Raw genomic sequence first — 20,313 nt, forward strand, 5'->3', positions numbered from 1 at the left:
AAATCCCTACACTACACCACTCATATGATTTCATGGATGATCAGCTTATTTTTAGGTTTTCACTCTTAATTTTATTGATTAATTTTTAAATGTTCTTACAAGAAAGATAAAGAAGTCAAGAATGATCTCTGCTCTGAACTTTCTCTCTCCTATTTACTTGTTTCTTACTCAAAAAAGATCTCTCCATCTCTTTACAACTCGAATGACTATTTATAGGGAAATACATGGTGGATGAAAACTAATCTGTCCTTTATTTTCGGATATGGCTTGCGATATTCTCGCAACCTTACAAATGTTAATTTCGCAAGCTCTCTAATTTTCGCAGGACCATCACATCTTTCTCATGATCCTAGCTGACGTCATTTGTTATATTCTTCCTGAAATTGCTCTGCGACGCTATTGTGCTGTGCTATTGATAATTTCGCTAAGAAATTATTGTTGCGAGATTCTGATCCTACAATGAAAGTATAGCAGACTATTAAGAGAATGCAAGAAGTCGGGAGTCACTGATCTAGAAACTCCACGAAGAGAAATATCACCATCCAGTAAAGGGACATCACAAATTGTAGTGAGAGATTTACAGGTGTTAGCGAATTGATTATCTCTCATTCCTTGCAAAGAATCATAAAAGAGGCCAGAGAGCTTAGCCATAGAAGATTCAGATGGAGACTCTTCTATTCCAGCAAGGACGTCATTATTCTCATCATCCTCAACATTCTCAGAGTTTTCATGAGAAGGAATATTTGAAGGAGAGGAAGAACAGACTTTTCTTTTCTTTGAAGGAGGAGCAGTTGATTTTTCTCTGCGAAGAACACCTTTGCCTTTATCACCAATCTTCACAACATTGGCAGATTCTTCAATTTCAGCAATAATCTTCACACAACATATAAAAATAAGAAATAGAAGCAAAAATACACTGTTTAAGATCATAAGAGAATATTTCTTACCTCATCTGTGTACGAACGAAGAGCTAACAGAGTACTAGCCTTCCCAATCCTGTTATAGCTATCCTTCAGTTTTTGGATCTGCAGAATGTCGCAAGAGTCAGCGAATAAAAGAATAAAGACAAATAAAGAAATATAAAGTGAACTAAACGGGAAGAAACATACCTCTTTCTCCTTCTCGGGCCAAGAGAAAACCCAAGATTGATAAGCAGCGAGATTCGCAGGAAGAACATTTGACCCAGCAATGTAAGGTCCTTTTAGCATTAAAGTAAAGCACACCATTTATCATCTTTGGATTGGCGAGGAGTTGTGTTCTTACCAGAATTCCAGTCAATGTCTTGCATGAGAATTTTAGCTTCATCAATGTTATCTTTCCTTTTTAAGCGAATACCCCAGCGAGTATTCTCTTTCTTCATGGAGATTAGTTCATAGTTCTCAAAGAAACTCGCTACTGTGTATTTCTCAGCAATTATCTCTAGGTCTGCGAATTTGGGATCCCTAAGTTCTTTGGAATACAGAGATCCTTTACCAGCACCGCGGTTAGCGAACTCTAGCATCAGACGGATGCAGTCCCCACTCAGTTGGAAGATAGCTCGCGAAAATCCCGAGTGAGCGAGAATTTTATAGAGGAATATCTGGGTCATAAAGAGGAATGGGGAGACCTGCGAGAATCTGACCTAGAGAAATTATGATTGATTGATCATCACTATGCTGATCAGAGAAAAGTTTGACAGAAAGAATTGACTTGGCACTTTCACCAGGAATGATAGAGAGTGTGAAACCTTTCTCAGCAAGATCTTTTTGGAAATATTTTAAATTCTTCTCATGTCTATGACCACTTGGAGGCATATTTGAATATAGAGTATGGGAATGAATAAAAAGTAAGAAGATTGAAGGGGAAAAAAATACAGTAGCAGAACTTGAAGAAGAATAACAGAGTTGCAGAGATGAGAGAATAAAAATAGAAGAGAAAGTAAAAAGAAAGTGGAAAGAAGAGTATATAAACGACATTTTTTTATTCGAAGAAATAAACACCATTAAGACGAAAAGACGTGAGCGGTTGAAAAGCAGCGGTTACAGAAGACGTGTCAAGAAACAGATGGAAGAAAGAATACGTGTGATAAATGCAGAATATGAAGAGATGAACAGCTGCGACATTTCTCACATCATTCTCTACTTTGTAGAGAAGATATGAGAAGAGGCAAGATGTAGGATCAGAATCTCGCAACGATAATGTCTCAGCGAAATTATCAACAACACAACACAACAGCATCGCAGAATAATTTCAGAAATGATACGATAAACGACGTCAGTTAGAATCACGAGAAAGATGTGATAGTCCTGCGAAAATTAGAGAGCTTGAGAGATTAACATTTGTAAGGTTGCGAGAATGTCGCAGACTATACCCGAAAATAAAGGACAGATTAGATGTCATCCACTATGTATTTCCCTATAAATAGTCGTTCAAGTTGTAAAGAGAGGAGACAGATCTTTTTGAGTAAGAAACAAGTAAATAGGAGAGAGAAAGTCTAGAGCAGAGGTCATTCTTGATTCCTTTATCTTTTCTTGTAAGAACATTCAAAGATTGATCAATAAAATTAAGAGTGTAAGTCTAAAAATGAGTAATTATGAAATCATATGAGGGGTGTAGTGTAGGATTTCATGCAACTACAAATCTGTTATAGTTCTTTATATTTATTTTTTTTCATATTCCCATATTGGTTTTGTTGCAGCAAGAATTCTCCAACTGGTAATCTTCGTATTAAAGTTTCAAACCCTAATTCTTCTTCGAGCTCTAAGGATGAAGAATCTCGCAAGAGGAAGCCTTCGCATAACAAGGTAGTAAGAAATACTTCCTTCTCTTTAGAGTTTAAACAATATTGTTACCTCTGTTTCATATCTGCATTTTTCTTCGAAGGGTACTGAGGGAGAAGTTAATTGCGAGAAGAAGAAGGTTAAGAAATTTCGTCGTGTTCCTACACTCAACACTTCCCTTGTCTTGCCAGAGCTTAACTATAATGTTTGACCTCAGCAGCCGGTCTTCCCTGATGATGTTATTGACCCTCCTTTGAAGGACGTTGTTGCCTCAGCTTCTTTGAATACTTCTACGTCTTCGAAGGAAATTACCGCTTCTGAGAATGCCTCATTGACGGAGCACGCCATCACTTCTTCTTCTGAAAATATAACCACGTCACTAGAAGATGTTACCGCTTTTATCTCTGTGAATATTCCCGCACCAGTGGAAGGTATGACCGTTCCTATTTCGAAGAATATTGTAGCTGACTCCTCTATGGGTGTTGTTGTGACTACTCCCCCTCTTCCCATGATTACTTCTTCCTCATTGGAGACCATTTCTGCTGATCAGGGCGTCTTTATAAAAGTCGATTCTGGGACCAAATCTCTTTTGGATATTATTAATGTCGCTCGTTCATCCATCAGTGATCCTTCCCAAGTCCGCATTTGTGACGCTCTTGCTAAGTTATTATGTGATTCTCCCCCGGATAAGTCAACTAAGAGCGAAATTTTCTCACAACTGGACCCAAGCGTTAATCTTGCTTTTGATCTTTTGGTAAGCGTCATTTTACTCGTACTTTTCAACTTACTTTATTTTATCGCGTCTTTATGTTTATGTGATTTCTTCCTCAGGAATCTCGTCGCCGCTTAGTCTAAACCGAGGGGTTCTCTGAGTCAAGTAGTATCATCCAAGAACTTTCCCGACAAAATGCTAAGCTAAAGGGGGATCTTCTCGATGAATCTCTTATTTCCGAGAATCTTCGTAACAAGAATCAAGAACTCAGAGGTGTGTTTTCCTTTCTTTTATTCAACGTTGTCGAATTTTGTTGTGCATGCGTCCATATTTTGAATTTCTTCGCACATATGTAAAGACTTGAACCAGAAGCGCGTCGTGGAGAGATATAATTATCAACACTCTGTTGAGGATGCTCGTATGGATAATGATAGATTGCAAAGTCAACTAGATCAATTAAATTAATAACCATCCATACCTGCTTGACCAAATTGATAATCTGAAGAATGAAAATCTTTGTTTATATAATCAAAATGATTTTCTAGGCTCCCAAATATCCAACCTTTCGGGGTTATTATACAGTTCTGATTTAAGAAATCGAACTCTATCAGATGAAAATCGATCCCTTGCCGGAGAGAGGCGTCCTATTGTAATGAAAATGTGATGTTTACGCGCAAATATCTTGTTCTTCAAAAGACTTGTGCTGATCAAAAGGAATATCTTCGCGATTTGAGAAACCAGTATGATGGGGTCGTGAAGAAATTAACCTTGGAGAATGAGAAGATTATCCAGAGTAAGATAAAAGTGACCGTGAATATGAATAAACATCGAGAACAACATACACAGTTAAAGGGGTCTTATGACATCCTGGCAAAGGAAAATGCCTCTCTTTCCCAAGATAAAAAGAAGATTTGATCCCGTCTTCGAGGTTTAGTTGGTGATGACTTTGATAAATATATGGAGGATATCAAAAGTAGTGGTCTTGATTTATCTCAATATCTCGTTTCTCAGGGGGAAGGTAGTCACATTGAGCTAACTGCCTTAGTTTTCTCGACTTTTGATTATTTGAAATCTCTTTATCTATTGCGATTTTGCCGCTCTGATATTAATTAGATGTCCTTTGTGTTTGCAGCATCTGAGAGGTCCTACCAATCTACCACCCAGAAATTGAGGATATGAAAAGTAATGGTCTTGCTTTATCTCAATATCTCTTTTCTCAGGGGGAAGGTAGTCACATTGAGCTGACTGCCTTAGTTTTCTCGACTTTTGATTATTTGAAATCTCCTTATCTATTGCGATTTTGTCGCTCTGATATTAATTAGATTTCCTTTGTGTTTACAGCATCTGAGAGGTCCTACCAAGTTACCACCCAGAAATTGAGGTTTGATCTGGCTAAGGCTCACAAAGAACGTGGGAGACTTTCCGTAGCACTTTCCTCTTCCCATGACAGGGTGAATAGGAGGTGTCTATAACTTGAGAGATTGATGGAGGTTTCCATGGAGAATACTAAGAAAAGTGCCGCACGAGAAGTCCACATCAAGTCTCAGACTCTTTCGGATCGAGTTTGCCTCACTAACTCACTTCCTTTATTAGATGTGGAACCTCTTGATGTGGCTGAAGATGAGAAGCATCCTGATACCGACATTGATTATTTTTATGAGAGCGGTGATGATGAAGGGCTCTTGTTCAGGAGGATCAACCCGAAAAGGATGAATCCGGTAGTGATCTTCCTAAGGATTCGAATTCCGATGTTGGCCCTAATGCTAAGGTTGAAGTTGAAATATCTGCACCAGAGCAAAACGTGCCTTAGAGTGATGTTTAGAGTTTCTTTGATCTATTATGTGTCTGGATATTCTTTTTATGCGAATTCTATTTATATGTTTTTGGTTGCACATTAAAGAAGTACATTTATATTTCTATACAAGGTTATTTCTAACAAGGCGAATAATACCTCCCTTATATTATTCCCATACTTTCCTATATTATTCATCTTTTGAGAAATACTCGTCTGCTCCTGGTGCGGTTATATTTGTGCATCATTTAAACTTTAATTATGTGTTGCTTTTCTTTCTTGCTTTGCGCATTATTTTCGATTTCCTCACCTGCAAAATAGTAATCGTTATATTTAAATTAATCTCGTGGTTTTATATTGAGGTCTTATTGAGCCTCCCTAAGTAGAGGTCTTATCAGCCTCTCTCTTATCTTCGCCCTAAGGTATTTTTGGTCGTGCGGAAAAATCGCAGGCGGTCACTACCCTTTCAAGTAATAACTTATTGATTTTGCCTTATCATTTTTCGTATTTTTGCCTCTGCAAGATTTATTGATGCGTCAATATGACAAGTCTTATTACTCCCGTGAGTAAAAGTATCGTAATATTGACGTCTTTGACACAATTCAGCTCCCTAATGGAGGGTGACGTCCTTATATTCACTCTGACTTCCCCTTCAAGGAAGCTTACCCCTACCGGGTTAAGGTGGGTTCTTCCCATCCAGTGATGCCAACAATCAGTTGTGTTTGTGGCCTCTTATCCCTCCACTGATATGAATTATGGTTACGAGACCACACCCTAATTGGGGTTTCTTGAGGACCGAGTGTATCATAGTCAGGACTTGCTAAGAGTGGCCAGGTACGCTCCATACGCCCCAGACACTCTTGACTCAACCGTGTACCTCGACGCCCTGATCGAGTTTCTACACTCCTTAGCAGAGAGCTTCGTACCTTAATCTTTCGACTAAGGCGTCTCTGCTGGATAGGCTTTCACCCCAAATCTCCATGACTCAAGTTCCAGTGTCGGTGTATCTTTCACCTGAGCCATGCTAACTAGGTTTTCCCAATTATGACGCGCGTTAGGTCTTATTGTTGCCTCTTGTTGTTATGCGAACTAGGGTGCACGCCGCAATTGGATGCCTAGCCTCCCTAGTTGGAGGTTTTAACTTCTGTTGCCTTCTATTAAGGTCTTATTTTTGTATTTTTCTTGTACATGTGTATTTTATGAAATGCTTAGTATATGAAGAAGAAAAAAAATTTCGCTTTCATTCATACGCTTTACTGATACAATTCTGATATCTTCTTTCTTCATTTATTCGCTTTCATGATAACTACTTGTTGTAAAAATCTCATATCTGAGATAACTTGTTTGCTTCCTTCAACCTTTGTGCTTCATTAGATTCGCAACGAATTATTTTCTTCAGATGTATGATGACTGCTGCATGACCTATGGGTAGTACTTCTTTAGCTATATTCTACTCCACGGGTGTTAAAGCTTGCGTCCCGTGTTCCTCCCTTCGCTATCCATTAATTCATAAGATACATTCCCAACAACTCTTTTGATTATATAAGGTCCATCCCATGTCTTCTGTAGTTTTCTGTCTCCTCCTTTCTGATAAGGCGATATTTCTCTCAATACTAGTTCTCCTGGTTGGAATTCTATTTCTTTGACGCGCTTGTTGTATTCTCGGGCTAGTCTTTTGTGATAATTCTCCACGTGTTGTAGAGAAATTTTTCTATTTTCTTCTAAGTCATCAAGTTTTGCTAAGATCAAGGCTGTGTTTAAGTTCTTCTCCCATGCTTCTTTTTTTGCAGTGGGTATGATAACTTCAGTTGGAAGCACCGCCTCTACTCCATATGTAAGACAGAATGGTGACATTCTTGTAGCTTCTCTCCTCGTTGTTGTGCCCTTCCAACTTCTTCTTCAATATCTCCGCAATTATTTTATTAGTTGCCTCCGCCTGCCCATTGCTCTGCGGATATAAAGGAGTTGACTTTCCACTTTGGAGATTTAATGCATTAAGTAGCATCTCTATGTATTCTCCCTCAAATTGCTTTCCGTTATCAGAGATTATTTGCACAGGAATTCCAAATTTGCAGATTATATTTTCAAATATGAAAGTGAATACATCCCTATCTCGGATATGTTGGACTGCTTTCACTTCTACCCACTTTGTAAAGTAATCTGTTGCGACAATTAAATATCTCCTTTGTCCTGTTCCCAGTATAAATTGACCTACAATGTCTAGGCCCCATTTTGCGAATGGACACACACTTGTTGATGAATTTATCGCCACTCCTGGTGCATATATCCTTTTCTCGTGTCGTTGGCATTCTTCACATCGCCTGGATACCTTTTTTGCCTCCTCATGCATGTATGACCACTAGTATCCTTGTATGTTTGTTTTGTAAGCTAGGGACCTTCCCCCGATGTGGTTCCCAGCATCTCCATAGTGTATAGCCTTTAAAATTTCCATTCTTTCCTTACGCGTTAAACATCTGAGTGATGGTCCAAGGACGGATTTTTGATAGAGTACACCCTCTCTTAATTCGTAATTTGTCGCCCTACTCTTTAACTTGTGCGCCTCTAATCTGTTTTTTTTGGGACTTCTCCCTTCTCCAGATATAAATGAAGTTGGGTTCTCCAATCTGATTCTTTATCTGCTTGCGTTTCTTCCACATTTTCCACTATCATAACATCTGCGTCTTCTTCTTCTTCTTCTTTTTTAATTGATGGGGAAGAAAGCGTCTCTATTTTTATATAACGTGCGGTAGCATCCACTAACATAGAGGAAATGAATGCCAGTGCGTCTGCGAATCGATTGTCTATTCTGCGTATGTGCCTCCAATCTACGTGTTTTATTTTTGCTGAGAGTTCTGTGACGAGTTGCTTTTATTTTCGTACAGATGGCTCATTTGTACTGTATAGCCCATGTATTTGTCGTATTACCAACTGTGAGTCACTAGTCACCCTGATGTCGTCTAATTCTATTTCCACTGCCAACTTTAACACATGCATTACTTCTTCATATTCTGTCTCATTATTAGTGGATGTGAACTCCAATCTGAATATGTGCACCATTCTTGCTCCCTGCGGTGAAATGAACACTGTCCCTATATTTTTTCATTCGCCATTCACTGAACCATCCACTAATATTTCACATCTTTTTGAGTTACGCTCTGTTAGCAAGTCTTTAGGATTTTCTTGGTCTTCATCTATGTCTATCATATCTTCTACACTTTCGTCTTCTTATAATGGAAATTATGCCAAGAAGTCCGCAATAACCTGGGATTTTGGTGAAGATAGTATTTCATACTTAACTCCGAAGTATCCTACTTGTGCGTTCCATCTTTCTATTCTTCCAGATCTCTTCGAATTCTTCATTACAGATTCGATTGGTACTTTTGTTAGTACTTTAATCTTGTGAGCTTGAAAGTAAGTACGGAGTTTTTGTGTTGCATAGACCAGTGCAAGGATAAGCTTTTCGATTTTTGTGTAATTTTTTCTGCGGAATAATAAGTTTTGCTTATGTTATAGATTCTCTTTTCAATTCCTTCATCCAAGCGGAGCAATACGACACTTAACACATGCGGCGTTGATGCTAAATATGTTAACAATTCTTTTCCTGGCTCCGCCTTCTGCAAAATAGATAAATTCATTAAATAGTTCTTAATACTTTGTAGCGCTTTCTCGCATTCATCTGTCCATTCGAATTTGGTTCCCTTCTTCAAGATGTTGAAAAAAGGGCTTGCATTTGTCTGATGAGCGCGAAATGAACCTCCCTAATAAAGCTAGCATCCCATTCAATTTCTGCACGTCTTTTACTAGTTGCGGGTGATGGCATGTCACGTACCGCTTGCACCTTCTCTCGATCTACTTCTATTCTTTCTTTTGATACGATGTAACCTAAAAATTTCCCCGATGCTACTCCAAAGATGCATTTTGCTGGGTTTATCTTCATTTTAAATTGCCGCATCTGCTTAAATATTTCCCTCAAGTTTTCAACATGATCTTCCACCTTTTTACTCTTTACTAGCATGTCGTGCACGTAGACTTCTAATATCGTATGCACCCACTTCGTGAATATCTTTTCTACCATTCTTTGGTATGTTGCACTTGCATTTTTTAAACTAAAAGGAATTCTCGTATAACAATATAATCCTCTTGGTGCGAAGAAAGCCGTGTGTTCCTGATCTTCTTCCGCCAAAGGGATTTGATTTCCTGAATATCCGGCCATTAGTGATAACCTTCCGTTACCTTCTGTTGCTTCCACCATTTGTGGTATATCTGGGAGTGGGAAACTGTCCTTAGGGCATGCCTTATTTAGTTCACTAAAGTCGATGTAAATCCGTATTCCCTTATTTTTCTTTGGTACTACCACCATGTTTGTTATCCATTCCGGGTACTTTGCTGGCCTTATTATTAATTCTTGCGTCTAGCATCTTCTGCAACTCTGCTTTTATTTGAGGATGATACGTTGTTGCTATCTTCCTTATCCTTTGCTTGAACGGTCTCATTTTCTTGTTGATATCTAACCTGTGATATACAACAAAAGAATCTATACCTGGAATTTCCTTCATTCTCCATGAGAAAATGTCTTTATATTCCTGCAGAAGGTTGATCGTCTTTTCTTCTTCTTCCTTGTCCATCTTAGTTCCGATCTTCAGCATCTTTGGTTCTTCTTCTGTCCCCATATTTATTTATTTTGTCAGCTCTGCTGCGGTGAAATTCTCCGTTAGTTCTCCTAATGGTGATGGTTCTTTTATCTTATGTATTGGTTCACCTTCCTTTTCTGGAATATCGCTTGGTAGTCCCTTTCCTTCTGGTGCTCTTATCATGTATATTCTTAGCTCTTCTTCATTTTTTAATTCTTTTTCCCTCCTCCATCAATCTTTTCGCTTCTTTGCGCGTTCTTCATAATTCTTCACATCTATTTGACTGCAAACTTTCGCGCTCCTAGTATCCCCTTTGATTTCGCTTATTCCACTTGGTGTTGGGAAACGCCCACACTGATGAAGAGTTGACGCCACACCTTTTATCGCATGCACCCATGGTCGCCCTACTAGCATATTATATGGTGACTCCACGTCCACTACGCACAATGTTATCTGGGTTTCTAGTTCTCCTAAAAGTATTCTTGTGGTTATCTTACCTTTTGGTTTTGTTACCGTCTTATTAAAACCGTGAATGTTATATGCAGAGCGCCTTAGATCCGCGTCCTTATATCCCATACTCCTAAACGCGTGGTAGAATAAAATATCTACTGAATTACCGGTATTTATCAAGGTTTTTTCTACCGCCCACTCTTCTGATGTTTTCGCGCATTCACTTTTTTCTTTTCGCACTGCAGTTATTTTAACCACCAATGGATCTGTTCGCCTTCAATTTTCTTCTGGTATATCATCCGCTGCAAACGTTATCTTTTGCTTTTCCCACTCCTTCAAGGGAGATATTTTTTCTACCGTCATGATTTTCCTTCCTTCATAATCGCGTTTGTGTATTTTACCCGTGATTCCTGCATGAAAATCCACATCATTCATAATCGATTTTGTTATTGAGTTGCATTGTATACGTCTGCTCCCTTCTTTTGCTCCGATCACTACACGAAATCAGGGAATTTTTAACGCCCAGTTTTGTAACGGATTTTTTTAAGTAACGTCGTATCGACGTTGGTAACTTTGTAACGTTGAATAATCGTTGCAATAATTGGTATCTGTTACAGAGTTTCAGGAGGGTTGTGTGTAATTACCTTCCTATCCTCAACTTAAATTTCCAAGTTACATTGTTACCCTCCATTACTACTATTAACGCCTCTATTACTACTATCAACTCCCAATTTCATCTCACACTCAAGGGCTACCCAGCCTCCCAACGATTCTGGTTTTTTCTCCAACATTTTATTTCCCATTATAACTCTTAATTGCCGAAAATAAGAAAACAAAACTAAAATCAATGAAATTAGTTTTTCGTTTTTTTTTTTAATTGTGTGAAAATTAAAATAGAATAAATATGTCGAGAACAACTGAGAGCCTGCGATATTTCTCCATCCATTTCCCTTTTCCTCTTCGTCCATTTTACTCCATCGATTTGAGCTTCGGAAACATCGAGATGCAGCTGCATAAAACTTCATTAACAACACGAATCAGTCAATTTTTCTGTGAATCATCGATGTAACCATAAATTTAAGTTGAATCGATCTCTTAAAAAGTTTTGGCACTGATTCAAAATCTTAGAAATGCAAATATGTGTTATCATCATCTAAGGTATTTCATTTATTGGTTTTTCTCTGAATCATATTGTTTCTCAAAATTTGGGGGTTTAATAATTTTTACAAATTGTAGGTTAGAAACTATTGGTTTTGAATTTGAATGATGCCATTTCTGATGGTGTTTATGAACATGTATATCTTTTAGATTTATATGTGATTGTAGATTTTAGGTTTATGGTTTTTGTGTTTGTTGAGTGTGATTAAGAAGATTTGTATATGAGTGTACTATGTAGGTTTAGTTGATAATTAAAATGAGTCAAACATAGTATTTTACTTGTTTGTAGGATGTCACAATATGTTTATAGGATATCTCCATTTGTTTGCAAATGGGTGAATCAATCAATTGTGTATTAAAGCAGTAGCTCTAATGAGAATCCCAACCAGTTTCAACAATTTAGATGAAAACCAAAGAGAATCTATTGTTCATAATTTGTTCCCTTTTCCTAGTCAGATTCTAGTTCTTTATGAATTAATTGCCAAAGTAGTTTCTTGGGTCAGTGGTCAGAATACATTGTAGATTATAATTAAGTGTTTATATGTCTCCACCATCACCAACTAGTTCTGTGGGTTAGTGGAATCATGTAGGTTTCACAGGACTCAATCTCTTGAGTCAAGTTATTACGGCTTTGACAGATGATGTACAACTTGTTATATCTTTTGTTGATAAACTTAGACTCAATTACAGTGTTTGGGTATAGGATATTGTTACCATTAGTGAATAAAGATTGTAGTATGTTTTGAGAAGCAATTTCTGCACTTTAGATGAAAAGCGGAGAGAATTAGGATTCGTAATATGTTCCCTTACCTTGTACTAGGATTCTAGTTCTTGATAGAATTCAGATAATGCTTTAGTAAATTCATAGATCATATAATAAATTTCAACATACCACAGTTTAATATACCATTGTTTCTTTCATTAAAAATCACAAAGACATCTCCAGCATACCAAATGTAACCCACTATATTTAAGTCAACACAAAAAGAAACCGAAATTGTAATTTCATTAACCAGATTTACAAATACTATCACTATTACTGTTCAGAACCCTAATTACTAAGTAGTTCCATTACAATCAAACCCATTCACAAGATCAACATGAAAACATGACCCAAAAACCTAGTCTGTAATTCCATCAAACATCTGAGAGATTAAGTATTCATATCAGGAAAAACTAGACTGTTACCCCCCTCCTGCAAACACACACCTTAATTACATACATACTAAAACTGTTACCCCTGCAAACACCTTAACACCTTAAAATTGTTAGCAGTTACCATCTTCATAATAGTATCAAAAAAAGCTCATCTGTTCCAAAAAAAAGAAAACATCCGAATAGCAAAATAACCACAAGAAAACCAATACCTATTATGTCAGAGTTTCAGCAATATGAGGAAAATCAGCAATATGAGCAAAATGATCAGCAAACACCTACAAGATTTCTTTGAATATTCACGAAGAAGCACTTAGCCCGATCTCACAAAATCGAAGCTTTCCCATCGAAATCTTGTTGATGTTCCACGGATGATTATTTAGAATCATCATCGATGTTCGCATTGTTATGCTGACTGCTATCGTCGTCGTCGTCGTCGATGCCCATCTCATCATCGTTGTAATCATTGCTATACTGACTGCCTGTTTCAGTTGCACTTCCATAACCTCCATCATCTGCATCTTCACTTCCTTCATCATCTTCATTCTCTTCCTACAAATATCCAACTTCAACTGGTTCACCATTCTCATCAAGACCATCAATTGTTTCTGCATCAGAATCAACAATCAATCTCTCATTCATGGTTTTTGCAAAAAGCCCAGGGATTGCTTTTTCTGCTAAAAACCTTTCATACCATGCATCTTCAATCTTCTTTTCTCTCTTCCTCCTTTGTTTCTCTGTCTCAGAATTTCTCTCATGATCATCACTTCTCTCAAAATCATCCTCCTTCTCTTCAGAATCACTTTCGATTGCACCGCGGGTCTTTCTCCAAACAAATATTCTCCCCTCATTGCTCTCTTCTGTTTCTCTAGCTTTCCTCACATCTCTTGCAATTCTCTTCCTCTTCCATAGTTCATAAGTGGAGAATTTTCCTGACGAACTCTTTCGTACTCAATCAGACGATTTCTCTTGTCAATCTCTTGCTGCAGAAAATCCCTCAAATTCTCCAACTCTCTAGTACACAAAGTCTTGGCAACTTTCTTGGCGAACTTAAAAGGTGCAAAAGGATGATTATCTCCATTAGCATTGTTTCCTCCTAGATCACCGATTATCTCTAATCTATGTTTTCTTTTCTTAATTTCCTTGCCTAATTTAGGATGATTTTTGTATATTTTGGAAATTCTCTGTTTAATTTCCTTTTGTAGAGAATATGACATTAATAGTCATTTAATGCATTCGGTGGAACGTCTCGTCCCTTAGCTATTCACGCCTATTCAAAGGCATGTGCAACAAGTCCTAAACCCATGATAATAACTCCTGCACACCAACATTACTAATGGGAGTGTACCAAATTAGTGGGGGGTGGGTTCCAAAATCATATAAGAGAAAACTGGTTTTGCCTTGGGGCTGGTACGCCCCCTAGTAATCTGGTACACCCCCATTAGCCTAATTGCAGACTCTTCTGATTCTCAATATCTAATAAAACTTTCATTAAGGGGTTGATAAACAGTTCAACCAAACAGTAATTATCATATTTGATTTTTTTGGTAGATACTGAAGAGCCATCACCTGTTGAGAGACATGAAGTGGCGCTGGTGTAATGCATCTATAATGGCAGTGTTCACACCTGAAATGACTTAACATTGATGAGATTTGTTAGGTGTATATTCACACTTGTGCTTTTGGGGACCGTTTTTTTTGGAGCCAATTTTCCATGGGGGAAGGCGATCTCCAAGTCTTCTGGTTTTCATTTGATCAAACCGATTCTTCTTGATTCATTCTCTTCGTGTTTGGATCCTCTTTTATTTCCCCTTATGTGCAGCTACACCTGGATGGTTCTCTCGACTCGAACAACATCTGATACATCATCCTAGGGTTTCTTTTAGGGTTTTTTTCTGATGCTTGACTGTGACTCTTGTACAGCGTCAACTACTCCCATTCCGAGTCCCTCAACTGCTACCCCCTCTGTTACCTTTGTTTCCCCGTCTCAAGGTGGTGAAGTTTTCTTCCAATGCCCGTTCAGGGTTTGGATGGGTGCAAGAATGGTGTCGGGGTAGGGGATTACTGAAAGCTTCTCTGTTCAATCATCTTAAGAATCAACATTACAAGGGAGTGGATGGCAAGGACAGGTGCCGGGAGAGGATCAGGAGCAGTGCAGTTTTGTATAAAGCTTGGGTTTTTGTCCTATTACAACTGAAGAGATGGCTTTGCTCGCAGTGTGTGCACGTGAATGCATGGGGGAAGAAATGTAAGCTTCATCAGGGGGATATTGTTTCTGCACTGGATACTGTTATTGGCGTAGATGCTCCCAGCAGCTCTATGGCTTCTACTGTTGTTGGGAATGTCCAATCTGGAGACCCTGCACTACCTTCTGTGAGTTTGGAACTTTTGAATATGGTTTTCTAGGATAACATACCTACTGTCTCCAGTATTCCTCCAAAGTGTAGATTACACTTTGCTCGCGTCTTCAAAACCGTGCTTCAGAAGGTGATCGCCTTGCCCAATGACTTAGCCTCATGGATTCATTTGCTCTTGTTTCCAATTTGTATTCTCCATTCATATACTCCTCATATCAGCCAAGAAGAGAAGTCCTCTAACAGGAAGAAGCTACAAGTTCAGTTCATCAACCTAGCCTTGAGCAAGTTGGACGAAACTAATGGTTGTATGCATCTGGTCGAGAAGTTATTGGAGGAACATGTACTGCGGCCAAAGCTACTTGATGAGAGTAAGAAACCCCAACTTGAGAACCAGGAAGCAACAAACTTACGGTTATGTAGAAACAAGCTGAGGCATGGTCTTTATGCAGTTGCTATTCGTACTTTAACGTCTAGTGGAGTTGCTCCGGACAATGATGGCACATTGAATGAGTTACGGAGTATGCATCCTACTGCAGGTCCACTCAGGATCTCTTCCACTCCAGTTAGGCGTGAAGCTATGAAGGATTCAACTGATCTTGTCTTAGAGAGACTTAGAAGTTTTCCCAAGGGTACTTCTTGTGGGAGGGACAAATTAATGGCACAACACTTTTTGGATGCTCTTAGTGGCTCTGCTGCTGCTATTTCGGAAGACCTAATAGCTTCTATAACGGACGTAGTTAACTAATGGCTTTCTGGTTCTTGTCCTCCTGCTTTGGGTGAATTTGTGGCTAGTGCTCCCCTCACTCCATTGGTTAAACCGGGTGGCGGTTTAAGATCCATAGCGGTTGGTACTATTTGGAGAAGGCTGGTTTGCAAATGTGCTTCAACTCATGTAGGAAAGGAAATTAATGCATATTTAGGCGACTTTCAATTTGTGGTTGGTGCTAAATATGGAGGGGAAGCTATTCTACACGCTGTCAATCGTATATTTGAAGAGAAAGGAGGCTGGGACAAGCTTTCCATGTTGCTAGTGGACTTCTAGAATGCGTTTAACCTCAGTGACCACACGGTTATGCTCTCTAAGGTACGTAAATTTTGTCCTTCGATATCTCGTTGGGTTGAGTTCTGCTATGCTTCACCTGCTCGCTTATGTTACATGGATCACATATTCTCTTCTTCTAAAGGAGTACCACAAGGTGATCCTTTAGGGCCTTTGTTGTTTTCTCTTACCCTTCATCCCTTGGATAAAAAGATTGAGTGTGAGCTTGAACTGCAAGCTTGATATCTGGATGATGGCACCTTGATAGGTGACATCCCTATGGTATCCAAAGCTTTGAAGATTATCCAAGATGAAGGGGTTGTAAGGGGTTTAAGTTTGGACATAACGACAACGGAGTTGTTTTTGCCCACTCCGGATCTGAGAGCTTCGGTTGCAGGTGTTTTCCCTCATAATATTAGTAGGCCGTCTAAGGGGGTGAAGTTATTTGGTGGCTCGTCAGTCTTGATGCTCATTTCAATAGAGATTTGGTTGTTGGTAGAGTGCGCAAAACTATAGCTCGTATTGATGCTGTAGAAAAGCTAGAAGACCCTCAAGGTGAACTGCTCTTGTTCAGGAATTGCGCGGGTGTGTCACGGCTTTACTTTGCACTGAGAACCACTAGACCTGAATTCATATCTGAAGCTCAAGATTTATTTGACACTCGACTGGTTCAATTTCTTAAACATATTATTACTGGTGATGGCCTTGCTTACGGTCTTCTCCAGCAAAGGATTTCTACCTTGCCGTTCAGACATGGAGGTTTGGGAGTATATACGATGCAGGACACTAAGCATTATTGTTTCCTTGCCTCTTGTTTGCAGACCCTTGATTTGCAGTCCACGATTCTTAGACGCACCGGTTTTGAAGGTAATAGCCTATCCCTCCAGCAAGCTATAAAATCTTTTAATTCATTCTGTGGGCTTGTTTCTCGCATTTTCTTAAGTAATGTTGCCACCCATTCTATGAACTCTTTGGCGACTATTTATTTTGATGTTATAAAGGAGAAGTTTTCCACCAACTATGTTACGACTGAACGTGATTCTGTGCTTTGGCAATGCAACCAAACTAAACATGCTTGGGATTTTCTAATGGTGATTCCTATCTTGGGGCTCAATCAAATTATTGGATCTAGGAAGTTTAGTGAAGTTCTCCGTTACAGACTAGGGATCCCCCTTTTGAAGCAGATGGTGTTTGTCCCTTTTGCAAGAGGGAAATGGATGTCTTTGGTGATCATGCCTTGCACTGTGCGAATGAATTTGGGCTTAAATTTCGTCATGATTTGGTGAGTGACATTATTGGAGACATGTGTTTTCGTGCAGGGGTTCCGGCTAGGAAGGAAGTTGATTTGGGGTTTCTTGCGAATAATGGCACGGCCCTGAGACCAGCTGATATATTCGTATATAATTGGGATGATGGACGTGACGTGTGTTTCGATGTGACTGGTGTTTCACCTTTCACCGGTGGTGGGGTTCGTTCCTTTGTATCAGGCTTGGCCATTAAGAACGCCCTTACTCGCAAGAATGCTAAATATTTCGAGAAGTGTACCTCTCAAGGCTATGGTTTTAGAGCGCTTGCCTTCACCACCTTAGGAGAGTTGGGGGATAATGTTATAGACTTTTTGAATCGTCTACGCAATTATATTGCTAGTTATGACCAATAGAAGAAAAATGATGATCCGTAACAGTTAAAAACTGTTATTGTATTATTTCCGTAACAGTTTTAGTTTTTTCTGCGGTGTTACTAAAGCCCCTGTTACGGAAAGTTTATAAAACCTGTTACGGAAAGGCTATTGAAAAATGACTCATAAATTCTAAAACTATTATTGTTGGTAGTTTTCAGTAACACTTTATAAAATATATGTTACTGAATAATTTCTATTGTAACTATTTTATATAAAACCGTTACCGTTAGCAGTTTATTGTAACATGTTTGGGAACAAACTGTTGCTATTGTTTGAGTAACCGTAACAGTTTTTATTGAAACTGTCATAAAAACTGACAGTTTTTATTGACTACCATCACCTCCACCACTAGCGCCACCACTAGCTCCACCACCAGCACTGCCACAACCATCAACACTAGCATCTCCACAACCGTCACCACCATGTACGCCGCGTCCACTACCATGAGTTGGTCTTCTTGGACATGAAATATAAATTCTATAAAAGTACACTTAACAAGATTCGACCTTGAGACCTATTGCATTAATTATAACTCTTGAACCACTCTTCCATGTTTTCCTTTTGTTTAATGTTATCCAAATAAAATATTTACTCTCATTAGACAGTAAACTATACCTCCACCACTTTCGTCGTCACACCACGCAACTACAACATAATTTATATTTTTAATATTCCTACATATTTTTACAACTTGTTTATTATTTTGTATTATATTCGATTTTTTCTCAAACCTTAGGTAACCATCAGTACGAGCCATGGCTAGCTCTCAGGCTTAGAACTAAATCAAGATGTTAAATTAATGTCAGTCCATAAGTAGTTATTTTTTTGAACCGGATACCCAAAAACTAGTTATACAAACAAATAATTTACAGAAATGTCACGATAATGTCAACTATGGTAACCTATTAAACATGTCGCAGTAACATAGATATATAGTAACATTTAGTTTAAAAAATGTTACGATAATGCCAACTACGGTGACATATTAAATATGTTACGGTAACATAGGTATATAATAACAGTTGGTTTAAAGAACTGTAATGGTAATGTCGACATACGAAATATGTTACAGTAACATGGGTATATAGTAACACTTACTATAAAAACAGTTACAACATACAACCTGGATGACATTATGTAACAGTTCTTACGAAAAGTGTTACTGTTATTTACCTATCTAACATTTAGTAACATGTATTTTACGAACTGTTAATTTATAAAAGTTTGAACTGTTACTAGTCACTTTTCTACTAGTGGACCCTAATGATCGAGTTGGGGAATTTTTTTTCATAGGTTGGGTGTAGTTATTCAAAAAGGAGTTGGAGCTCAGCTTGTTGCTAGGCTTCCAACTAGTTTCTTACCGGTTGCTAATCCTTTAGATATGTAATAATATTTTTGATTTTGTAATTAGTTAACAGATGGGCCATATCTTGAACTGCAACATGATTTGGTTCAGGCATCATGCCATATCTGAATGCCCTGGTCCCTGAGTCCTGACCAAAAACAAAATAGGTCAAGAAAAATAAAATCAGCACTATGCCACATAATGCCTAAATTTTAAAGAAAAATAAAAAGGTCTAAAGAGTTTCGAACCTCCGACCTCAAACTTACTAAAACTAAAGTGAACCACTGTGCCTCACTACCGTTTTTGACATTAGATGGACTTGTATTAAATTTGTACATTTATTATCTTCCTAAATATTAAATGAGTTGTGTATTGATGGGCCATATCTTGAACTGCAACATGTTTTGGCTCAGGCATCATCCCATATCTCAATACCATGGTCACTGAGTCCTGACCAACAACTAATTAATCAATTAATTTCAAACAAATTAGGTCAAACAAAATAGGTCAAGCAAAATAAAATCAGCACACTCGTGTATAGATGGGCCATATCTTGAACTGCAGCATAGTTTGGCTCAGGCATCATGCCATATCTGATATATCAATACCCTGGTCCCTGACCAATAACTCAAATGAGCCACAAAAATCTACCAACACTATATCCGGAACAGCGCCTGAGACATAACTCATTATCAGTTCATCTAATTCCATTGATTTGAGCTGCAGAAAACTTCAGCAACAAAAATGAATGAATCAATCAATTCTTCTGTGAAAATTCGATGTAAACCTAGATTTAAGTTTAATCGATCTTTCATAGAAGTATTTGACACTGATTCACAATCCAAGGTATTTCTCATTCATTCATTTGGGGGTTTCTTGGAGATTCAACTGCAGAAAACTTCATCAACAACAATGAATCAATCGATTCTTCTATGAAACATCGATTCAAGCCTAGATTTTAGTTTAATCGATATCTCATAGAAGTATTGATAGTGATTCATAATTTTGGAAATGCAAATCTTGGTCATCTTCATCTAAGGTATTTCTCATTCATTCATTTGGGGGTTTAATGATTTTACAAATTGGAGGTTATACACTCTTGATTTTGAATGGTGCTATTTCTGATGGTGATTATGAAGTATGAACATCTATATCATTAGTGGAGTATGGGCTATCAGAGACATAATGAAACGACACATACTAAAGCTCGCAAAAAATCTACATCTAGAAAGCG

Source organism: Papaver somniferum, chromosome 5, assembly GCF_003573695.1.
Source record: "Papaver somniferum cultivar HN1 chromosome 5, ASM357369v1, whole genome shotgun sequence".
Taxonomy (NCBI): domain Eukaryota; kingdom Viridiplantae; phylum Streptophyta; class Magnoliopsida; order Ranunculales; family Papaveraceae; genus Papaver; species Papaver somniferum.